We start from the raw sequence: 22400 nt of genomic DNA, 5'->3' as shown, positions 1-22400 counted from the left end.
GATCAAAAATGGCATTCACTTTGTTCCAAATCGCACAGCAGCCAGCTGTTTGCACCAATAAGGTCCTCTGAGGTTTGTTGAACGCAACCTCTCCTGCTCTTTGTTTGCATGACTAACCTGACTTACAATGGGGTTAGACTGTAGTCACTGGAGGATTATGTTTACTTTATTCTGCACACAAAGCATGCTGAGGGAGTAGTTTATGATGCTGAAAACAGTGTTTACATTCTGTGTTGTACTGAATGTGTTCATCTCCTCAATGAAAGCTCTTTGTATTCTCTTCATAGTGTCCTTCACATGTCTCTACTAGCAGGCAGGAATTTATCCTAGAATATAAGGGTTTTAATGTTTGATTTGCTGAAGGTACACTTGCAACTGAGGCTTAAGCAAGAGGGAAAAAAACTCTCTCGCTCTAGGTCTCCCTCTGGAAATGATTAGGGCTGTTGGGGCAGCCTGGAACCATTACTGATGTACACTGATGAAGTCCCATTTGTTTGAAGTGCGAGCACTCTGTCTAAGCCTGTGTGTGTATGTGTGTGTGTGTCGTCTTTGTGTGTGTGTGCGTGCACCTGCATACATCTGCCCGTCCCTGTGTGTGAAATCTCCCTCTCATTCCCTTTCTCCCGCAGCCAAGCCCACACCACTAAAAACTCATTGCAGAGAGGAACTGGAAATAAACTTGTGAGGAAACCCGATCCCTTTGAAGCGTCAGGCTCATAGTTCAAACTGTTGCCAGTCATTAAATATGTGTCATCGACCACCAATTTACGTATAAAACGTTTCCTTTGGCCGCGGACGCGTTTAGCCATTGTTACGTGGCCCCCGTGCTTTGACAAGATAACACAACAGCTTTTTCCTGTCCCTGACATTGTTTTAGTCACAGAACGTCAGTCTAGAAGAGCCGGGTTATTGGTGAAGCGGAGCATTAGCTCGATGTCTCTACACATGTTGTAGGCTTTTTAGACAAATGATCAGAATCTGGAGTATATTGTCCAAGTTTTGATGTGATTCACTGCAATTGTTCTTTAAAAAAAACAATAAGAGCCATCTGCAAAACTGTTTTAGGTTTCGGCTGGTGGGTAAAAGCTGAAACTGGTCTTTTTCATTTGTAGTTAAAGACAGCTGTGTACTTTCTGGTGATGTAAAACATTTGCCCGTGAACTACAATTACTCTGGATGTGTGAAAAGAAATATCCCAGTTTAACCTGAGGTTTCAGGACTGAAAATATCTAGTTCTCCAACTAAATCCATGGACTTCACCAGACTTGTCATGAAACCAAATCTTGTTTTTGATGGTTTGAGGCACCTGTTATCACTTCTCACTTTTATTATTGTTGTAGAGTTTGTCATTCCTGCGCTATTTTCAAAATGCCTACCATGGCACTTCTCACAGGCAGTGATGCATGCAGCTAAATAAAATATGCTCAACTGTAAACAAGTTTTCAACTTAATTGTTGTAATGTTGTGGGTTAGGAAGTTGTGCATAATGTATAGGCAAAATACTGAAAACTGCATTAAAGTGTGCTTCAAGATACAGGGAGTCAGAGCTCTCTACAAAAGCTGAATATTTGTGTTTTGTATATGCTTGGTGTGATTCAATGGTTCTATTAAGTAAAAGTTCACTATTGTCCTTGATAAAAAGTAGTCTGGTGTCCATTGTAATTGATTTATTTATCTAAAGCAAGTTTCACGTTACATTATTCAATGTTAAAGTCAGTAACAATATGTGATATGTAAAGGGGTAAAACCCTTGTATATTTCTCTCTTTCAGAGCTTGGGCTTCAAGTTGGTTTCTAAAGATACTCTGCTTAATTCTTCCAGGACAGGTTTACTATTTCTATACAATCTTATAATAGGCGAGCAAAGTGGTAGGAAAAAATCTGAATGAGGATTGAGATTATTTCCTCATTGTCGTCCTGTCATCTCCTAACAAAGACAGTAAAGGAGAGAGAAGGGGTGAGGCCGAGCAAAGGGTTATTTAAAGGAGTCCTAAGGATGTCCTCACTAATGGATGATGCACTTTACTCAACGGCGCACAATACTGTACACTTCTATTTAAATTCAAATTACGCCATTTGAGGTCCAGTGTGTGTGTGTGTGTGTGTGTGTGTGTGTGTGTGTGTGTGTGTGTGTGTGTGTGTGTGTGTGTGTGTGTGTGTGTGTGTGTGTGTGTGTGTGTGTGTGTGTGTGTGTGTGTGTGTGTGTGTGTGTGTGTGTGTGTGTGTGTGTGTGTGTCAAGGGAGAACTGTGGTAAATCCCTTGTGCAGTGTTTATTGTCGACAACAATTGAGGTTGAACCCCTCTTAAAACACAAGACAAAAGTGGAGAGGTGCTAAGGGGCAGGAAACAGCTCGACACACACACACACACACACACACACACACACACACACACACACACACACACACATATACATTATACACACACACACACACACACACACACACACACACACACACACACGTTGCAAATTACATGTGCTACCACTCTAGATGCAGTGCTCTAATTGTGGGACCACAAGTGGCTCTGGCTATAAATAGGATGGCTTATTGTGGAAGGGACACGTCAATGGTGTCAATTATCGAGTCTGTAATATAAATCGAAGCTCAGAATTATTTTGAGCTGTAAGGATAAAAAATGTTTAATTGACTGTTCACAGGAAGTCTTGTTATTTTTGCGACGTCAATTTGCAAAACAAGTAAATTTAAAGATTAAGATTATGAGCAAAGATTTGGTCAAGTTACAACAACAAAAAAGAACTTCCAATAAAAATATAGTGGGTTTGTTTTCTTCTCATTGTCAAAACTGTTACCTTGTAATTGGTTTTGATTTGTTTTGAACATGTGAGTTCAGTTAAGGAAGAAGACTAGGTCAAATATACATCTATATATTAAAAGTAAATAAAACCCCAGCAGATATACCCCTGTCTACTGTGAGCTTTTCTGGTTTCTCTACAAATAGAGCTAATGAATGATTTTTTACTGCTGTCAGAAGACTGAACAGACTGCAGACTGGTATATTATCAGTGTGTAGTGGCGGTGAGCCTGGTGAGATCCTAATGATAGCTTTGCCCTTCGCCACAGACTAAATCCAGGCTTGCTGGGTAAACCAACTCAGTGCGAGCACTTAACCCCCGTCTGCCCCCCTGCCGCCAACGCTAAAAATTCTCTGTATTTATATGCAAATCTGAGGGGACCACCAGACCACCATATATCTATATATATCGCATCGGCCATGTAGACAACCGCCGTAAGTTTTCTACAAAAATAACTTTTCCATCATATGTGCCAATAAAGGCTCAGTGTTACATTACTAACCGACATTACTATATTAGACAAGGGGTTTGTAGGTTTAGCTTTCGTTTTGCTTCTCTTGCTCCACACTCTCACTCATTGACATTTGTAATCCCTTTCTGTCCTCAGCTTCTCCTTTTTTCTGTCATTTCTGCACTCCACATCACTTTTGGTATATACTGTTGCACCTAAACAACACAGGGAAAAATCATCTGCAGCTTTTGTATCCGTTCCTTCATTTGTCATTCCAGCACGCTGTGAGCCGGGACTAAAAAGATTTCTCCAAAAAGCCAGAGACTCCTTCTAGATTACCCTCCCAGTGTTTTAAAACATCCATCTACGACGTCTGGAGACGCACCAAACTCAGGGCCCTCAATTTGTCTCCATAATGTGCAACTGTCAACACTTCACAGCCCTGTAAGAGAGACACCAAAGAGGCTTGCCCCTTAACTCCAGGGCTTTAAACAAGGCATTAGAGCAGACTTGGGAATGAAGGTGTGTGTTTGGGTTTACGTTTGTGTGCATGTGGCGCCTCAGGGATCCAGGTGTGTTCATCTCTCTAGCATTCACATCCCTTCGAGGAGAACGGAGCAGCAGCAAGACACTCAAGATGTCCGAAGATCAAGTTACACTTCTCTCCCACTGTTTCTCATCACTCACACAAAGACACACACACAACAGTCCATAGAAGTATGCATGAGGGCCATGATCCATGAAATGGGGAGTAAGGGTTTGAGGCCGGTGTGGAAGCTGTGGACAGGCAGAGAGCTGCATGATTGATAGCATGGATCAGGAAGTTGTGCAGGTAGAGTTACAGGTAGCCGCGGGGCGGGGTTATGTAACACGACGTATATAGGTGGAGAAATTGAACTGCTCACACACTGAGAATAAAGAAGATATGAGAGTCAAATATGAAGTGGTTTGTGGAGAATGCAGACAAGCCTTGGTGAGAGCTGAACTGAAGAGTGAAGGGTGGAGTGACAGAAGCTGAGAAAGCACATGACTGGATTTGGGCCATATTGGCTGCGGTGGTTGATGTCTTTCATGGAAGCTTAAAACTTGAGAGAATGAAAAATGTGATGGTAAAGCCGAGGACTGGGTTTGAATCATGTTCTGCTGACACATTTTAAGTTTTTATGAAAGTTTGAGCCTCTCCTGCCTTGCTGGAGCATCAGTTTACTCATGTCTGCGTCTTTATAAATTATTTAGGAGCAGGGTTAGCGAGGATAACTTGATTTGCAAAGTTACTGTTAAATGCAACTGCAGTTATCAACATCATGTTATTGCCATTTTAATCAGCTTTAAAACTACTTTTGTGAGGCAGAAAAAAGTAATGCTGGTACAATTACATTAAAAGGTTTCAGAAAAGCAAATGATTTTTTTAAAAGAAGATCAAGAACAAACAAAAAAATCCAATAACACAAGGAGGCTTGATGTGGGGGAGGGGCACTAGTGTAAATGTGACCTAAGTATAAACATTGCATTTTCCGAGACCGCAATATCCTGTTTTCCCAGGCGATTAGAGTGAAAAGTAAGCCTGGAGGAGTCACAGCACGGTCATGTTTCCTCCTGCGCTTTAAAGGGAGCTGGAAGAGCAGAGGGCCGTACTGCTGAGCTCAGCCGAGCCCAAATTTACATATGTGTGTCGCTGTGAGTACATCCTGAGCACACTGTTTCACTTTACTTCCCTCCACGCGCTGCAGGGTGTGTGTGTGTGTGTGTGTGTGTGTGTGTGTGTGTGTGTGTGTGTGTGTGTGTGTGTGTGTGTGTGTGTGTGTGTGTGTGTGTGTGTGTGTGTGTGTGTGTGTGTGTGTGTGTGTGTGTGTGTGTGTGTGTGTGTGTGTGTGTGTGTGTGTGTGCATGCCGCTTCATGTGCAAACTGCTGCTATGACTCAGATGAATTTCCTCTGTGTCCCGTGAACACATTTAACTTATAGCTTTACATGCATTACAACTGCTAGGAAATAAAGGGGGATGATTTACCCGAACGAGAAACATACTGTGTTAACTTTTTTAATGTTATCAAATCGGAAAAATAAAAAAAGATATGCAAGTATGGGTTGAACAGTCTTAGAGAAACACATGATTGCACACATATGTTTCTCTTATTTCTTTATGTAGGTAAAAAATACGTTTTAAAAGGTCCAAAAACAAGGCATGGATTGACCGAAGCCGGTTGCTCACATTGGGTTTTATCAGGGATTTTTTAAAGATAAGAAAGCCATGCTGTCCTTTATCATGAGTTCTCAAGAGTCCATGTTCTATGAAAACTGCTCCACCCCCCTCCTCCATCAACGACCTTCTCTTCAAGTTGTCATGGTGATGTAACCTTTACCAAACTCAATCTGATCCCTTTATAAGTCACATCATTATCCACACACGTTGAGGACAATTGCAGCACTCCCACTAAAAGGATTCATTTGTTATTCAAATGAAATGTGATTTTTTTTTCTCTTGTCTACTCTGAATATGGTTCCAGCTGATGGTTGTGAGGATATTTAATGTAAAGGTCCCATGTCATGCTTTTCCGGTTATTACCCGTCCCCTTGTGTGTTATGAAGGTTTTTATGCATGTGAACGGTCTGCAAAGTCACAAACCCTCAAAGTACACCCTGTAGCGAGTAAACTCTAACACAGCAAAGACCTGTCTGTGCTGCTCCAGAACGCCTCACTGGAGATTTCTCTTTTGCTTCCTGGGTACAGTGATGTGACCATACCCAAATGGACCCCCGTGGAGCTCCTCGAAGCTGTGACGCGCTGGGGGGGGTGGGTGCTAGTGGAGCCTCGCGCTTACACTGTAGGTGCGCAGTGACCAATCAGAGCACAGTGGGCTCACAGGGAGGGGAGGGCAGGAGCTCCGACAAGCCGTGTAGGACAGAGTAAATACACATAATATACAGAGATGCTGTATGAGAAAACCAATGTGAGTTTGGAAAATTGCACAATGTAAATCTATTCTAGTAGACCTCAACAATGGAATTATGATCAGTAGATATGGCCATGACATGGGACCTTTAAGATTTGATCAGTCTGGATGACATAGCTCGAGCCGTCATGTTTCCCACAGCATGTTCCTGTTTCTTACCCCCTGATACCACCGGAAGCGTCTGCGCTGCGGCTGCGCCGCGACCTCCTCCTGCGTCATAACACGGCGAGGAGCTTCTGGGACGCTTCGAGCCGCGGCGCAGCGGGTCAGGTGGAATAGCACCCATAAGATAAGATAAGATGAACTTATCTTATGGGTGCTTCAGGGGAAATTCAGTTGTACACAGCAGCAACAGGGTAGGCGTGAAAAAAACAGTACAGCAAAGATTCACACAGATCAATAAAATCTAAAATAAATAATAAATAACATAAAATCAAGGAAATAATGATAATAATAATAAAAGACTATGAAAATAGGAGATGAATAAAAATAAGAGTAAAATAACTGTCAGCATACATTGACTAGAGTGGCCGCGATCGCTAAAAACGCGGCCACTCTAGTCAATGGGTGCTATTCCACGAGACCCGCTGCGCCGCGCCGCGGCTCGAAGCGTCCCAGAAGCTCCTCGCCGCAAGGAATTTCTAAAATATAGGATGAATCCTATTTTTGACGCAGCGCAGCGCAGGCAGGAAGTGGAACGTTCATCCAACAACTGCGAGGCTGCACACACGACGCTCCGCTTCCGCAACGTTTTGAAACGCGCCTCGTGGGTTATGACACAAGAGGAGGTCGCAGCGCAGCGCAGACGCTTCCGGTGGGATCAGGTGGTTACGCCCCGTCTACACTACAGGCATCGAAAAATGCTTTCAACGCTTCGCCCATTCACTTGAATGGGGTGACGTAGTTGATTTTGAATCTTCGCCGAACTGCATTGTGGGGAGCATGGCATGGCTTTGCAAGCATCACGAGCATCTATCGGCATCAAAAGTTGAACAATGTTCAACTTTTGAGGCTCGATGCTTGGCATCAGCCAATCAAATCCCGCGTATGCAAATCTGACAGTACAAGGGCTAGCCAATCAAACCGCGTGTATGCTGGGAGAGACTACGCAGGTAATTTCCTCATATTCAAAAAAATGGAGCGGTAGTGAATCACCCGGTGCTGTATGATCAGTCTCTGTTCATCTACCGGGATACAAACCGGAGGAGCGAGGCATGGAGGGAGGTGGCAGAGACAGTGGATGAAACTGGTAGGTTTTCGCCTGTTTGGGGATTTTATATCCAGTTTACTTCGTTTTAACATTGCTATTGCTTTGTATGCCGGGGGCGGGCGGGAGATTCCTGATTGGTTGTTGGTCGCTTTGGGCGCGAGAAATCGCCAAGCCTCAGACACGCCCAGCTTCAAGATTTTTTGATGCCTGTAGTGTAGACGGGCCGTTAGTCATCTGTTTTTGTTGAACTGTGGTAAGGATTACATAGAAAGGGGAAGTAGACACATTTCACAGGACTGGGAGTATGCAGTGTATCAGAAAGTGATCGACCAATTCTGGGAAACCAGATGTGCTTTTTCCTTTCTCATAAAAGTGTTTAAGGAAATAGTTTTTTTAGATGAAAATATTAATAATAAGACAATTATAGTAGGGTTTTGGTAAACTCCACTGGAATACAGTAAATCAACACTCTTCCAAACTAACTAGTGTTGTTAACATACTTTGACTAAATGTAAATGTCTGGTGCGCTTCGCAGAAAATACTGGAATGAAGGTGAACTAAAAATGCAGCTGTCGATCAGTTGTTATTCCATCTTAGATGCAATACAAAGCAGAAACATTTGACTGTAAAAAGGGCTTTGAATCATACATAATCTCCCATTCTGAAGAGTAATTCATCCCTTTTCTTCTCCATTTCAAACAGAACTGAATATGTTTTTCACGTTTGTAGCCTAGGCGACACCTGGCATGCAACAAAGTATACCTGATACTGTGGGATAACCTGCCTGGCCAACCGGCCCCCAGCATGAGTCAGTAAGCCCTGAGTGAGTGTGTGCTTTTACCCAACGAGTGTGTCACTCCTCTTTTACGATATGCTGTGAGGGAGACGCAATGACACGTCGGAAGAGGAAACTTTAGTCACTAAGTGTGTTTGAGATGAGCCTCGATGAGTATTTTCTGATCCAATTTACAGTGATAACTCACTTCTTGGTAAAGGCAGCAAATGACGCCGCGCGCTATCTCCGTCTGGTTTTTAATATCAGCATTTCTCGCAGAGATAAAAGGACATTTGGAAGTCCTCAGAGACGCCGTTATCTGATCTGTGCCTTTATTGGAGTTTCTCTGCTGCCTCCCTGTCTCGTTTTGCCCCTCTTTATCTCTCTCATTTCATCCATCTTCCTCTTTTCTATTCTCGCAGCGCTCGTGCTTCCTCTGAATATGCCTCTTTTATTCTTTCTCTCACTTTATTCCATTCATTGATCATGTCTTTCACGTACTGCATCTAGTTTGTTTCCTGCATAATAGGGTTGTTCTAATAGTTTCAGTGCTTTCTACTCTTCTTTGAGAACCTTAACAGAGAACTTGGAAAGAGGAAGAAAGTGAAAGTGGAGCTTTTGCCTGGAAAGAGTGTGCCATGTTGCCCCCTTCACCTCCCTCCTCCCCCCTCCCCCCTCCCCCCTCCCCTCTCTCTCCTCAACCCGGCATCGCCTCCCTGGTGTTTATTGCCACTGGTGTGTGTTTGTGCGCGCCTGTGTATGTGCACGAGTGTCTTTTTGTGTGAATGTGAGTGAGTGAGTGAGTGAGTGAGTGAGTGAGTGAGTGAGTGAGTGAGTGAGTGAGTGAGTGAGTGAGTGAGTGAGTGTGTGTGTGTGTGTGTGTGTGTGTGTGTGTGTGTGTGTGTGTGTGTGTGTGTGTGTGTGTGTGTGTGTGTGTGTGTGAGTGCGTGCGTGCGTGTGTGTGTGTGTGTGTGTGTGTGTGTGTGTGTGTCAATGCACAAGAGACTGAAACCCTGAAAGTTGGCCCCATGACAAGTGACCCCCTTCTTCTCCCCCGACTCCCTGTAGCAAAAACCATCAAGAAAAGCAGACAGCGCTTCACACAAAAAGAGAAAAGGAAAAAAAGAAAGGGAGATGAAGAACAGAGAGGGGAGAAAGAGGGAGAGCAGGGAAGGAGGGCAGCCCAGCTGTAAGCAGCACAATGCGAACGAGAGCTTGGCAGAGGCTCAAAGCTGCTCCGAACGAGTGCCTCTAACTAACCCCCCCGAACTCCCCCTTCCCTCCCTGACAAATTAAAAGCGTTTGGTGCTGTAAAGCATGGGGGAGAGAGGGAGGGAAGAAAGAGGAGGAGAAAGGAGAGGAGGGGGGAACAAGGGAGAAGATGGAATAGGGAGAGGGGACACGGGAAGGATTAGGAATTAATGCGTTTCTGCACCAGCTTAATCCTAATGATTACACCAAAATAAATACAACTCAGTTGTATTTTCTTTTTTCCTAAGTTTTCCATCTGATGTTGGAGACAGATGCCAGAGGGCAGAGGTGGTAAGAGCAGGTCTCCGGTCTGAATGGACCCCTGTTTTCACAAGCACGTGCCAAAAAGGGTTTCTAATTATTTCATTGTGAAAATACAGTACGTCCTCTGTCCTTTTCACTTTAAGCAAGAAAGGAAAATCAATCATGTATGAATAAAGAGCAGCGTGAAAGGAGAAAGGTGTGTGTGTGTGTGTGTGTGTGTGTGTGTGTGTGTGTGTGTGTGTGTGTGTGTGTGTGTGTGTGTGTGTGTGTGTGTGTGTGTGTGTGTGTGTGTGTGTGTGTGTGTGTGTGTGTGTGTGTGTGTGTGTGTGTGTGTGTGTGTGTGTGTGTGTGTGTGTGTGTGTGTGTGTGTGTGTGTGTGTGTGTGTGTGTGTGTGTGTGTGTGTGTGTCTGTGTGTGAGTGTTATATGATACAAAAGGAGCGGGTATATCACGATACAGGGGATCAACAGATACCAGTGAATCACAGTGTGGATACTTCACACCCACAGCCAAACACATACAGACTTGCAAACACACACACGCACACACCAACACACACACTCCTACGAGAGTCACGGAAAGCTGCACGCACAGGAGGAAGCCTCAAGTTAAATGAACCACAGATGAACCCAACCTGACATCAGCACTTCCATCTTTAAACCCTTAACCATAAAACATGAAAACATACCATATTCAGTGAGGAAGGCATTGATCTTGCTTATAGCATTCCACATTTGGAGCCTATCCTTCGCTGTCAATACTTACACATCCTTCAAAAAACACATGTGGGCTCACATCTGTGGGACATCGCTCTGAACTCTTTCGCGAAACTTTCACTGTCCCGTGGCAGCAGCTGCGGCTGTGAAAACTCTGCGTGTGTTTTACAGATACTGAGGTTTTTAACAAGAATTTCAAAGATGTGTCTTGAAAAATAGTAATAGCAAAGACAGACTCTAAACTCTGTCTAAAGATTTTTATAAAAACATACTAAAATAATGTAATTGTTTGGAAACCACAGCAGGTTTTACATTATTATAAAAACGTTTTCTCATCTCTTTTATCTACAGAAACAGGTCAAACTTGAACACTATTATTATTATTATTATTATTACTTTGAACCTTTTAAATGTCTTATTGTCTCGATAGTTTTGTTTTGAGGATTGTTTAGGCTATAATAAATGAGATTCAGAATTCAGGAATTCCAAAATTCATTATAAATGTGAATAAATAATGACTATAATCAGTTGGTTTTGGATCTATGGGAACCCTGTTGCTTTTGGTTTGTAGCTGACCATATTCTAAACTGTTGTCTGGTTTTAACTGAATTTAACTGATTAGATAATGTGCGATTAATCAGATCTGAATAAACTGGATTAGAGTTGAATGACCTGAGCTGGTTTTAATTTACTAAAGCAGCCATAATAGATTTAGCTGAGGGTGTGCTGGGGGCTCTGAATGGTATTAGACAGGAGGTTGTTCGGCAGCGTTACCTCGAGAAGCTTCAGGGGTTTCTAGGAATTGAAAATAGGCCACTGGAACACACCGTCTGAGTGAGAGGCCCAGCTCCACCCAGCCCTTCCCTCTCCTCCTGCCCTTCTTTTTCTTTTTAACAGAGTGTGAAAGGGAATACTCAGCCCCACCGAGACGGCCCCACATTCCTCCATTGCAGATGACAAGCTGACCCCCCCCCCCTTCCCACCACCGCAAACGCCACAACTCTAAACCAAGGCCTGCCGACTCTGCAGCCTGCTGTTTCAAATGCCTCAGGTTTCACCAGGGGAAATCCAACTTTTGGCAAGGCATCGAGTTCAAACCTTCGACCCCTCAAAGTCTGCACGTGCATCCATGTGTACAGCTGATTGTCCGTGCTTTGCCTCTCTCTGTTCCCTCTCTCTCTCTGTTGAAATCCTTCCAAAACCCGTCCGAGGTGTTGTGATTGATGGCAGTGAGTGTTCGTCTCCAATTGCTCCAATTAGGTCAGTCGCTCCAGTGAGACACAGTGATCCTCTATTAGTCCTGTCCAGCTTGGTTTGTCTTCTCAGACATGCAGGTGGTGAACGCTGACGTTTAGCGGCCTATCTGTGTTTTGGCTGCAGGATTGTGGTACATTCTGACTTCTTAGCGTGATGGGCCGGGCACATTCAGTGCTGGCAGGGAGCTCAGGATCTACAGTCCAATCCATCAACATTGTCATGTTTAGTCTGTCCTTGTCTTTCACTACAGGAGGCCTGTCTGCTACTGTTCTGGAGAACAGCTTTTCTGGCATCTGTAGAGAGTTCTGGAGAAGTTACCCTGGGATTAGCTCAACTCAGATAGCAATACAGAAATAACAAGCTGTCTGTGTGTACAGAAATATCCCATTTATTACATCTTTTCATAGATGGTATTTATCATCCTTGATCGTCTCTTAGAGAAATGTATTTTGGTGAACATTGTGAAGGAGTTTATTGTCTAATGTTTGTTGTGTGATGAACTACATTTTCTTCGATATAAGCAGAGGTTGTATTATGGTACTGACAATAAAGATTGAATACCCCAATGCAGGGAACAATCATTTACACATATGCAGCATGACGGTGGCTGTAAATAGCTGTGAATCTATGGGGACATTTGTTTCATCTGCATGCTCACAATCGCAAATCAACTTGTACTACTCTGCATGGCTGCGTGTGTCACTTTTAAAAAAAAAAGACTGCAGATGATTAAAAGAAGAACAGAAGAAAGGAAAGGGAAGCAATGCTTACATCCTGATGGATCGGCTCATATCATATCCGAGGGTACTTTGGTGTTGTGTGATTATTTTATGATCAAAACAAACGACATCAAAGATGACGGCGCATTCTCAACTGGCCAAGTTACATTAATGCATAAAACAACTCACCTGGGTTTCATCCACATATGCATTTTCCTATTGTTTTCTCAGGGTTTCAATATCCACATGCAAGTTCCTAAATAGTAACAAATGGTACAAAATGAATTTCTGCCTCTTTTCTTTGTAGGCAAACAACACATTTGTGCACACTGTGACACACAGTGACAGTCTTGGCAGGTACTCCGCTTGGTCTCAGCAGGCTAAACGCTGTTGCATCAGACTCTATGTGATCAGATTTGTTGTGTTGAACAGACATTTACAGGTGTACTCACTGACATCTTGTTCTGTGTATGAGGATAAAACATTACCCAACAGCCTGTAGGGGTTGACAGGCATCAGCATTTTTCGAAAGCGACCTTTTTCTAGGTTATACACAAGATCTGCTTTTTCTCAATGTCCATTATTACAATTAAACAGATGGTTATAACCAAGGAATATTAGTTTCAAAGTATGTTTTACGGTCCTTTAACAGGAATCCAATTACCAGCTAACTTCCAATTGATCAAAAAATAACATCCATCAATTCATTGTTGCTGTTTCTTTTAAATTGACACTCCTTTTGCTGTAACATGATGCGAGATACCCTTTATTCCCATTTAATGCTGCGGATTTAAACCTGATTCACAACCTTGCCCACATTGTATCCTCTTCATCTCACATCATCCTCTCGTCTCTCCATTGTACACAATTTAATAAGTAAAAAATGCCATAAAATTCCTCATCCATCTTTGGTGCCACGAGGAGTGGAACTCGCAGGTCGCCCGAGGACACATCCATTCATTAAGCCCCTCCACCCCAGAGGAGGAATTGGACCGCTGGCTCCCAAGTGCATCACCATGTCACCTTGAACAAATCCAGATGATTAAGTGACAAGCACTCCCACGCGAGGACGCCTTATTTCCCAGGAAACCCCAACGCTTTTCCTCCTATCCAATTTTTGCAAATCTTGAAATGTTGTGCTGGAGAAAACATGCCTCTCTCTCATTCTCTCCCTCTCCATCCTTCACTCCCCTGCCATGTAAGCAGTACTAATTGCCTTTCATAATTAGCCCAGTGACAATAATTGTTCAACTGATACAGCTGAGTGCTGTGTGTGAGTGTATGAAGTCACACTTCCCAGCTCTCCTCATTCTTCCTCATGTGCCTCCTGATAAAGTGGGTCATCAATGGAATACCCCATATTTAGATCACACAACGACAATTCTTACGCACATTTCCATTTCAAGTTTCCACATTGTTTCTCTGCTCCGCGAGGAAGAGCACATAAGGGGGGGATGCATCTCATTTATAAGATGCATCCCACCAATGGAGCTTCTGCAACCTCACAGACAGAAGCTGGCATGTACATTTGGGGAAAGCAAGACAAGGAAGAGTTTTAATTAGCCTGGTTAAGTAGGTGCTCGCGAAGCCGCCAGGGCTCACCAGGGGGATTACGACAGATTTATTTAGCCAAGGCTGCAGGAGACGCTGCGATATGATATATTCCAACAACAACAATAGCTCTGTAATCAGGCTCCAACCCCAGAACCCCAGCTAATCTATTCCCGTGTCTCGAAACGAGCACTCGTTTTATTCCCTCTCATCGAGAAGTCAAGAGTTTTGTTTTTTCTTTTCTTTTTTCTCCCCTGCTTTACTCTCTCTCCTCCCTCCCCTCTACAGTGTTCAACCCTTGTGGGCAATTTAGTGAGGCACTCAGACATGCTAACACAATCAACAATCAGGTCGTTTGCTCTCTCTAATAGGCACTCTGGTTCTCAGTAAAAGAAGCCGTATTGTTTCTTTGATTGTGTTCACCGGGGAGAGTCCGCTGGGGAAGTATTTGTTACACGTGGAAGGGGGAGGTGGGTTTGCACCGGCAGAGAATTGTTGCCTTTGTTTTGGAGAGACTACTACAGGAAATCTGAACACTGTGGCACAATGAAAAACTATAAAAGTCACTCTCCATTCAAAGCACTGTATTCAGAGCTTAGTGTCATTTTGGGATGACTGTAGAGCACTTGTTGAGTGAGTATGCCATTCAGCCCCCCAACTTGAAAAGCAAAATGGTTTGTGACTTAATTGTCCCAGTACAAAAACATGCCATCTATTTAGATATTCACAATTAATGTTTGTTTTGCTAAATGTTAAAAGCTGCCTTTAATATCCTTGAAATGCTGTGTTCACTTTTTCAGTATTGAATAGTTGTGCCTTTCAAGTACTGAATAAAAGTGAAATGACAGATTAACAGCAACAAATGAAGAAAACATATGGTGTGATCTTACTCTGCGGAAAAGCCCTAACAGAAATTTTTTGTTGCAACAGCCGCCAATGAGGGAATTTGACAGACCTGTTTTACTTTACAAGTTTTTGACATGTTGTCACCTGTCCAAATACCCATCAAAACCATATGGGACCACACACACTGACTGAGCAAGAGAGAGACTCATGAGAGGAAGAGGTATACACAGTAATTATTGACAACACATAACACCTGTTTCTACTCCGCATGGGTAGAGCACTCAGAACCCCCAAATGAGACATGCTGTTTATCCTAAAAGGCTTTAGAAGACGGGACACACCGAGTAATGGTATTCTACGTTCAGTATGCCTGTTTTACGGATATTTTACTGAACTTTAATTTTAATAAGTGTATTTGCGACCAAGGTTTTTTCAAGGGTTAAGGGCAGCACATTTTGTTATAAATCTTATTTTGACAAGACCAAGTAGCAATTTATCATTCTATGACAGATGCGGCAAGTTCTGACATTGACATTTTTATTACAAAAATAATTTCAAAACTGTGTGGAAGAGGCAAATAATGACCTTAAAACTGTTTTCTTGTACTATAAGTGGGGATTTATGTGTCTGTATTTCACAATTTTGATCGTAGTGCCAGGTGTGCAGATTTCTAGTGAATGTGACAAATTATGATGCAGCAACTGTAGTCAGCCCCAGAAGCTGTGTATGGGCTATAGTGCAGCAATGGCAAAAAAAATGTGCAGTGGTCATATTCTGAATAGCGAGCCATGTGATCCTGTCCTCTGACTGTACTTAAAAGTTGACTGAAAACAGAGCATGATGGATGAACACACTATAAAGCATAGCAAAAGCATTGGAGGTATTGTTTACACCCAGGTAACAGCCATCATATGTGCACACATATACACACTGTAACACACACTGTAACACACACACACACACACACACACACACACACACACACACACACACACACACACACACACACACACACACATGTGCATGGATGGCAGGCCACAACACAGACATGCTCCTGGGAGGATAGTGAAGCTCTGCAGGCAGACCTCGCCCCCATCAAACAAGCCACAAAGGAAAACATGAGCTTTAAGTAAACAGGAGGCAGACGGAGGGGGGGGACCACAATTTAACTACAGTGACACACCATTTGTGTGTGTGTGTGTGTGTGTGTGTGTGTGTGTGTGTGTGTGTGTGTGTGTGTGTGTGTGTGTGTGTGTGTGTGTGTGTGTGTGTGTGTGTGTGTGTGTGTGTGTGTGTGTGTGTGTGTGTGTGTGTGTGTGTGTGTGTGTGTGTGTGCGTGTGCGTGCGTGTGTGCGTGTGCCTCCATATGTGTGTGGGTGAGGCAACACACCACAACCCCTCACAAACACAGTCACACGCCAACCTCCCACATCGATGATGATGGAGCGCTTCTATGACACTTGTGTCTGCATGACTGTTTTTGAGTTCATCAAATGAACAGAGGCTGCTGAGGGTCACAGTAGCTCCGTCCCTCAGTCCGCATCATGCTTTGTGATTCAGCTGCCGTCGGTGATGTCAGTAGGAAACGTGACTGTGGTGAGCTCCAACACACCGACGCATGCTCCAATGCCTCATTAACTCACAGCTGCCCAAAAAAACTTTTTTCTGCCACAACTGGTGGGTTATTTCTTTTTCAAACTTCAGCACCCCAAATCACATGATGAATGATGTGACAGCTGGATAAGGCTTAACCATATGAGCACTTTCTTGGTCTAAACAATTTTCCCAACAGTTGCATATGCAGCGAATCTTTTGGCTTGAGAATAATTCACCGAGGTGATTTATCAAAAATAATGAAGCAGGAGAAAAAACAGCTGTTGTGCTTATGATAATCCTGGCAGCTTTTGTAAAATGTACACTTATTGGAATTGTCTTTTTTGCTATGAAGATCGTAGATCAAGGCTCTCTTTTGGCTATTTGTGGAAAATTGAGGGGGAAGGAGGGAAAATGAATACTTGATATGACATGAAAAAAACGGGACAGACTGAACGTACTCAGAGGAAAACTTACAAATTAGCCTCCGCTGAGGATTCTGACGTGCCTTCCCAAAATGAAAGGCCATGACAATTAGCATGAACCTCCCGTCCCGGCTCAGCCGTCTGACAAGCCAAGCTGAACTTGAGGGGGAGCAGGCGTTTCTCTCACTGTTTTAACATTCTCCCTTTTCGTTTAATTAACACCTCAGTTACTCGGGGTGTTTGAGTTTCCTCAGAGGGAGCGTGCGGGAGCCTGTTTTTTCTCCTGGAATATCGTCACACCTGTTCAGTCAGCAGGTGTTCCAGTCATCTCTGCTGAGCAGGAACAAAAATGAGAAAAAATAAAACTCCAGAAATAGATAGCATAGGAATCTGTCCTTTGATCAGAAATGATAGGAATACATTAAATGTAAGTACGCTGTACACATCTGGTTTACTTTGCCAATTTCTCCACCATCGGAGCAGTTTGGTTTTGCCCTAAATTCATTCTTTTCCAAGCTGTATTTATTTCTATATTTTTCTCTCAGTCTAAAGAAGGCAACAAAACAAGTCAACACCATTGTCAGCTCCATTAGCTATTCAGTTATTCTCTTTTTTCCTCATCGCAGAATGCTTGAGTGTCTGCATTTGAATACCGACCAGGACTGTCACACAGCTTTCAGGTGAGCGCAGAAGCAGTAATATACAACCCTATAACAGTCCTTGGCAGCTGCTGTATTTTTCTTTTGTTTTCCAAACTAGATATGAACACATATTTTCCAGTGTTAACTCTCGCACGGTATCATTTCATGTCAGAGGACTTGTATTGCGTTCATTAATCCACCCTACTTGACAGTTATTTGGTCCAAATTTGATTTGCGGCTGTTGGTTTTGAACGCGGCCGGATTGGGAATGATTTAAAAGCATTACGGCCTCCCTTGAATACATAATGAATTTATTGCACCTTTATGGAATATTGCAGCGACAGGATTTGTGTGCTTTAATATTGTGTCTACAGTCATATGCTGTGGATGAAAGTGATGCAGAAGTCAAAGCTGTGTCTTTCATTTTTCCTTTCTTTTTCCCTCCTCTCTTTACTTATTAATGCCAGTGTGTATTTTGTGTCATCTATTGATCTATCTATGTCAGATTGTGTTCCCTTGTCTCTCCCCTCTATCTCCCCAATCCCGTAAAATGTATTTCCCTGTTCAAGCACATCCTCCTCCCAATTATACATATGAAATCATCTTCAGCGTATCAATTGGTGACTTTTACACCCATTCATTTGCCATAATTATTTCATTTCAGATTGATCTGACTGCGCCATCGCAGATGGTGTGTGCGCTGAAGCTCCGTTCCCTCTGCTGATCAAAGGGAGTCATTTTAATTGGAGCCTTTTCAACGCTAATTGTTCTCTCTGTTGTAAATCAGTGTATGTTAGTCTCCCCAGGTCTTTGTTAGCAAATTGTCTTGGCAGTTTCCTTGTTTCATCTTGGATTGAATTTTATTGTATTGCATAACTGTGTGATTGACTGTGTTGATTGTGATTGGAGAATTTGAGGATTGAATCTTACTACCTTTTGAATCCTCTTTAATCGATGACTAATTAGAGATATGTGATGGAATATGGTAATATAATTCATATCTGTATTAATAGTTTTTGAAATAAGTACATATCTTTAACTAAATCACATCATTTAAAGACTTAAAGTCAAGTAACAAAACATTTAGATAGAACATTTTGTTGAAATGTGTCACTTGATGCTCCCCCAGACTCTGCAGTGCTTTGGAAGTACTACAGCTTTAAGTCAGCGAGTAGCCATTGGCTTTTTGTCCAAAGCTCCAGCCAACAAAAACAGCACCTGCCTTTGCATGTCCATCATCAACCCATTAACTCATGTCTGGTGGAGCAGACTCTTTAAACTGACCAGAATGTGGCTGGCTCAAAGCCTCTCCTGTTGACGTATGGAGATAAATGGACTCTGGCCTGCATTGTCCTGCTAGCACGCCCACATTCAGCTTCATTGGTCTTTGTGACAGGGCAATGGGGGAGATATGCAAACGAGATTCAGAGGAGGGTAACCTCAAAACATTTTCATTTTTTCATTCATCAACCATGCTCTATGAGCTTAATTCACTCTGTTTAATTGTCCCCTAAAAACGATAGCATCAAAAACCATATTTCATCTTTAGTCCCAAAAGTGGTTGTTAAGCACAAACAAACTATTTTTGTTGTGTCTTGCATGAATGATTCCTGACCTGTGACCTTCCCTAAAGGGAGTGGGTGATGGCTTTTTGGGTTTTGGATTAGGTTGGGGGTTGGATGACCGCCGGGCTGAAGGCAGGAAGTGTAAGCTGATACACATCAGACCCTCATTTAGATCTGAAGCGACGGCTTTTCATGCGTGACCGCAATAAGAGCTCTATACTTCATATACACTTGGTAAGGCCACGGCGCATAGATCATTAAAGCAGAAATAATCCCACAGTCTGACTTTTGAGCCAGTAAAACATAAGACAAAATACATTTCTTCAGCTGTTCAACTGTGAAGTCAGGGTGTACTTTTTCTATGTTAACGGTAATTTTGCATGTATCCGTGAACAAGTATAGGTGTGTCTGTGCATGTATATGTGTCTGGGAATGTAAAAGACTTCTCAGCTCTAATGCGTTAGCTGGAGAGAGTGTTTTGTGGAAATCCCAGTTGGCCAGTCGGTATTTCTGTTACTATGAGAGTCTAAATAAGTGAAATCTAATAGGCTTTCTCTCCCAGAGGAATATAGAGCAGGACTCAACAGATTAAGACCTGTTGACTGATGGCAGCTTAAACTATAGTGTCGTTACACACCTAGCTTCTCTGGATAAGTGTTCCGAAAGGACACCAGAGATCGGGTGGAAGAAAAATATTACAGTAGCAGTTGTAGTTGTTGGCTCGTGCACTTCAATTATTTTTTTAGATTTCCTCTTTATTATGAACGGTGCTTTGAATCAGAGGCAAGTTTTTTTGTTTCTGTGTAGCTTTTGTCTATTGAGATTTTGTTTCTTTTTTTGGGGCCAGACTTCTATGGCTCAAAGTATGTTGGCCTGCAATCACTTTCATCCAGATTAAAATGTCTATTGAATAGATTGCCATTCATTTGAGTACATACAGTATATTGCCCAGAGGATTGTATGATCCCCTTATCTACCAGATATCAGCATTGTACTGACATTCATGTTTCCTGAGAGGATGAATCTTTATGACTTCGGTCATTTCCTGTCCTTTGTGGCTTGACGAGAATATTGCATCGAATGCCATGACATTTGGAACCGACGGTATTGTCCCCTTCCAGGTTAAATGTTATAACTTATCTTTACATTTAGACTCATTATCAGATCAAAATTGTCCAATACTTTGGTTGTACATAGTTTAGAATTAAATAATTTAATTAGGAAACAAGAGGGATATCTTTAGGGATATTTCACAGTTACTTGCGTTGGTTTTCAGAGGCCAACCGCATCCTGGTCATAAGTTGAATGGTTTTAAATACTCACAGTTGAGAATGTCTTGTGGCAGAGGGCAGAAGATTCCTGTGTTACCCCCTACAGTGGCCCAACTTGCCTTCAGGGCTGAAATCCCTATATGGTCTGGCCTCTCTCACTTAAGCAGCATTCATCAATCCAGACCTGCTCTGAGATGTAGAAACATTGTGTTCTGCCAGTGGACTGACAGTAAAAAGATGAAGTAGATGGTGTGAGTGTGAGTGTTCACAAGTGTGTATATGTGTATGTCAGTACTGGATATTTCCCAGCCCACTGTCATTCTCCTAGCACTCGTATTTTTTATAAGGCAGCAAATGCTGCATGTTTGATACAGCCGTTTTACAGGAAACCACAAGTCAATGATCATGCCCTATATGGAAACCAATTGACCTCCCTTGACTCTACATCAAAGGCTACATTGACTCTTGCAAGTTATTTCACATACAGCCAAGCTTTCCTTTAAAGGGAAATGGAAACACTTTTCAAACTGCTTTCCATGCGACAATATTCCCATTAGGAAATGTATTTAATTTAATTAAATTTGCGTATTTATCGAGATATGCAATTTTTTTTTTGAAATACGCGCCTAATGACCTTGGGCGCTTCCATCGATCCGGGACTTTCCCAGTGACGTCACTGTGTGGGTACGGCTTCCTGGGCCAAAGCTCAATACAGCTGCAAACAACATGGCGTGCAATGCACCAGTGGTTTCCAACAAAAGAAAACGGTCGTCGTCAGGAGCGTATTGTATTGCCCCAGGCTGCACAAATGGTTTTTATACAAAGAAGGAAGAAGTACATTTCCATAGGCTGCCACTAAAGGATGAGAAGCTGCTCAAAGCATGGGTTATTTCCATGAAACGGTCCGATCCGCCGCTGAATCAGTACGCACGTGTGTGCAGCGAACACTTTACAAATGACGATTATGTCCACAAAATGAGGTTTGATGAGTCTGGATGCCTGGTTCAATACAAAACATCGGATTTGAAGCCAGGATCTGTTCCCACAATATTCGATTTCTCATCGTATGCAGTCGGGAACACCGACCGTCGCAGCACGTCGGCCGCGCAAGACAATGACACCAGTGTCAACGTGAAATTCGAGCCACCAAACGAGCTGCTTCAGCTGCCGAGAGAGAGGTAAATATTGCAGCACTACCAGATTACTAGCTCACACATGTATTTACTGACACAGTGTGACCTTATTAATTTATGTATATATATATATATATATTATGTAATAATGTACTGGAACTGGTGGTATCCCACTCGGCGAGTTCAGAACCGTCGGTACTTTCTGCGGATTCCGGATCATATGCCACTCTAGTATTAGACCGAATCGGTTCATAAGCATAGGCCATGGGATGCCTGGTAACTGTAGATGCTTCCACATCAATGTCATCTCCCGACGAATAGTCAAATTCATCGTTCAAAACGTCGATCTCATTGCAAAATTCCTCCATCGCTGCCATATCTGCCACGTTGTTTTGACTTCCGGTATGGATACCCGGAGCGAGGACCCACACAGTGACGTCACCATTTGGGACTACCCTAATGGCGGCGGCCTGGTCCCGGAATTCCCCACCCGGCCGGCGGATAATTAATTTTCTTTTGGCGAGTAATATCATATACAATAAATATTACGATCAATATCCATTGTAAAATGAATAAACTACCGGAATATTATAGCTGTAATGGTGTTTCCTTTCCCCTTTAACAGCCATCTGCAAAGACATATTTTCAACAGTCAGCAGTGAATAAAGGATGATGGTGCAAGAGATTGGCAATTATTTATTTTTTTAAAACTACCATATTAATTATTTCACTGCATGTAAAGATTAAATGCCCATAGTTAAAGCACTGCTTTTTGGGACTGTGAAAGAACGAGAATGTATCAACCAAAAAGAAAAAACAAGAGGTATTTAAAGAGGGGTTAGATTGGAGAAGGATGATAGATAAACAAAAGCTTCAGGGATTCAGTAGGGAAGCTGCAAGGACACACTTTGCTGTCCCTGTGTTTGAGGAGGAAAGCTTTGAAAAAGCTCTCCTTAAATGGATT

Source organism: Pseudochaenichthys georgianus, chromosome 11 (assembly GCF_902827115.2).
Source record: "Pseudochaenichthys georgianus chromosome 11, fPseGeo1.2, whole genome shotgun sequence".
NCBI classification, from domain to species: Eukaryota; Metazoa; Chordata; class Actinopteri; order Perciformes; family Channichthyidae; genus Pseudochaenichthys; species Pseudochaenichthys georgianus.
This window is presented reverse-complemented; position numbering follows the sequence as displayed.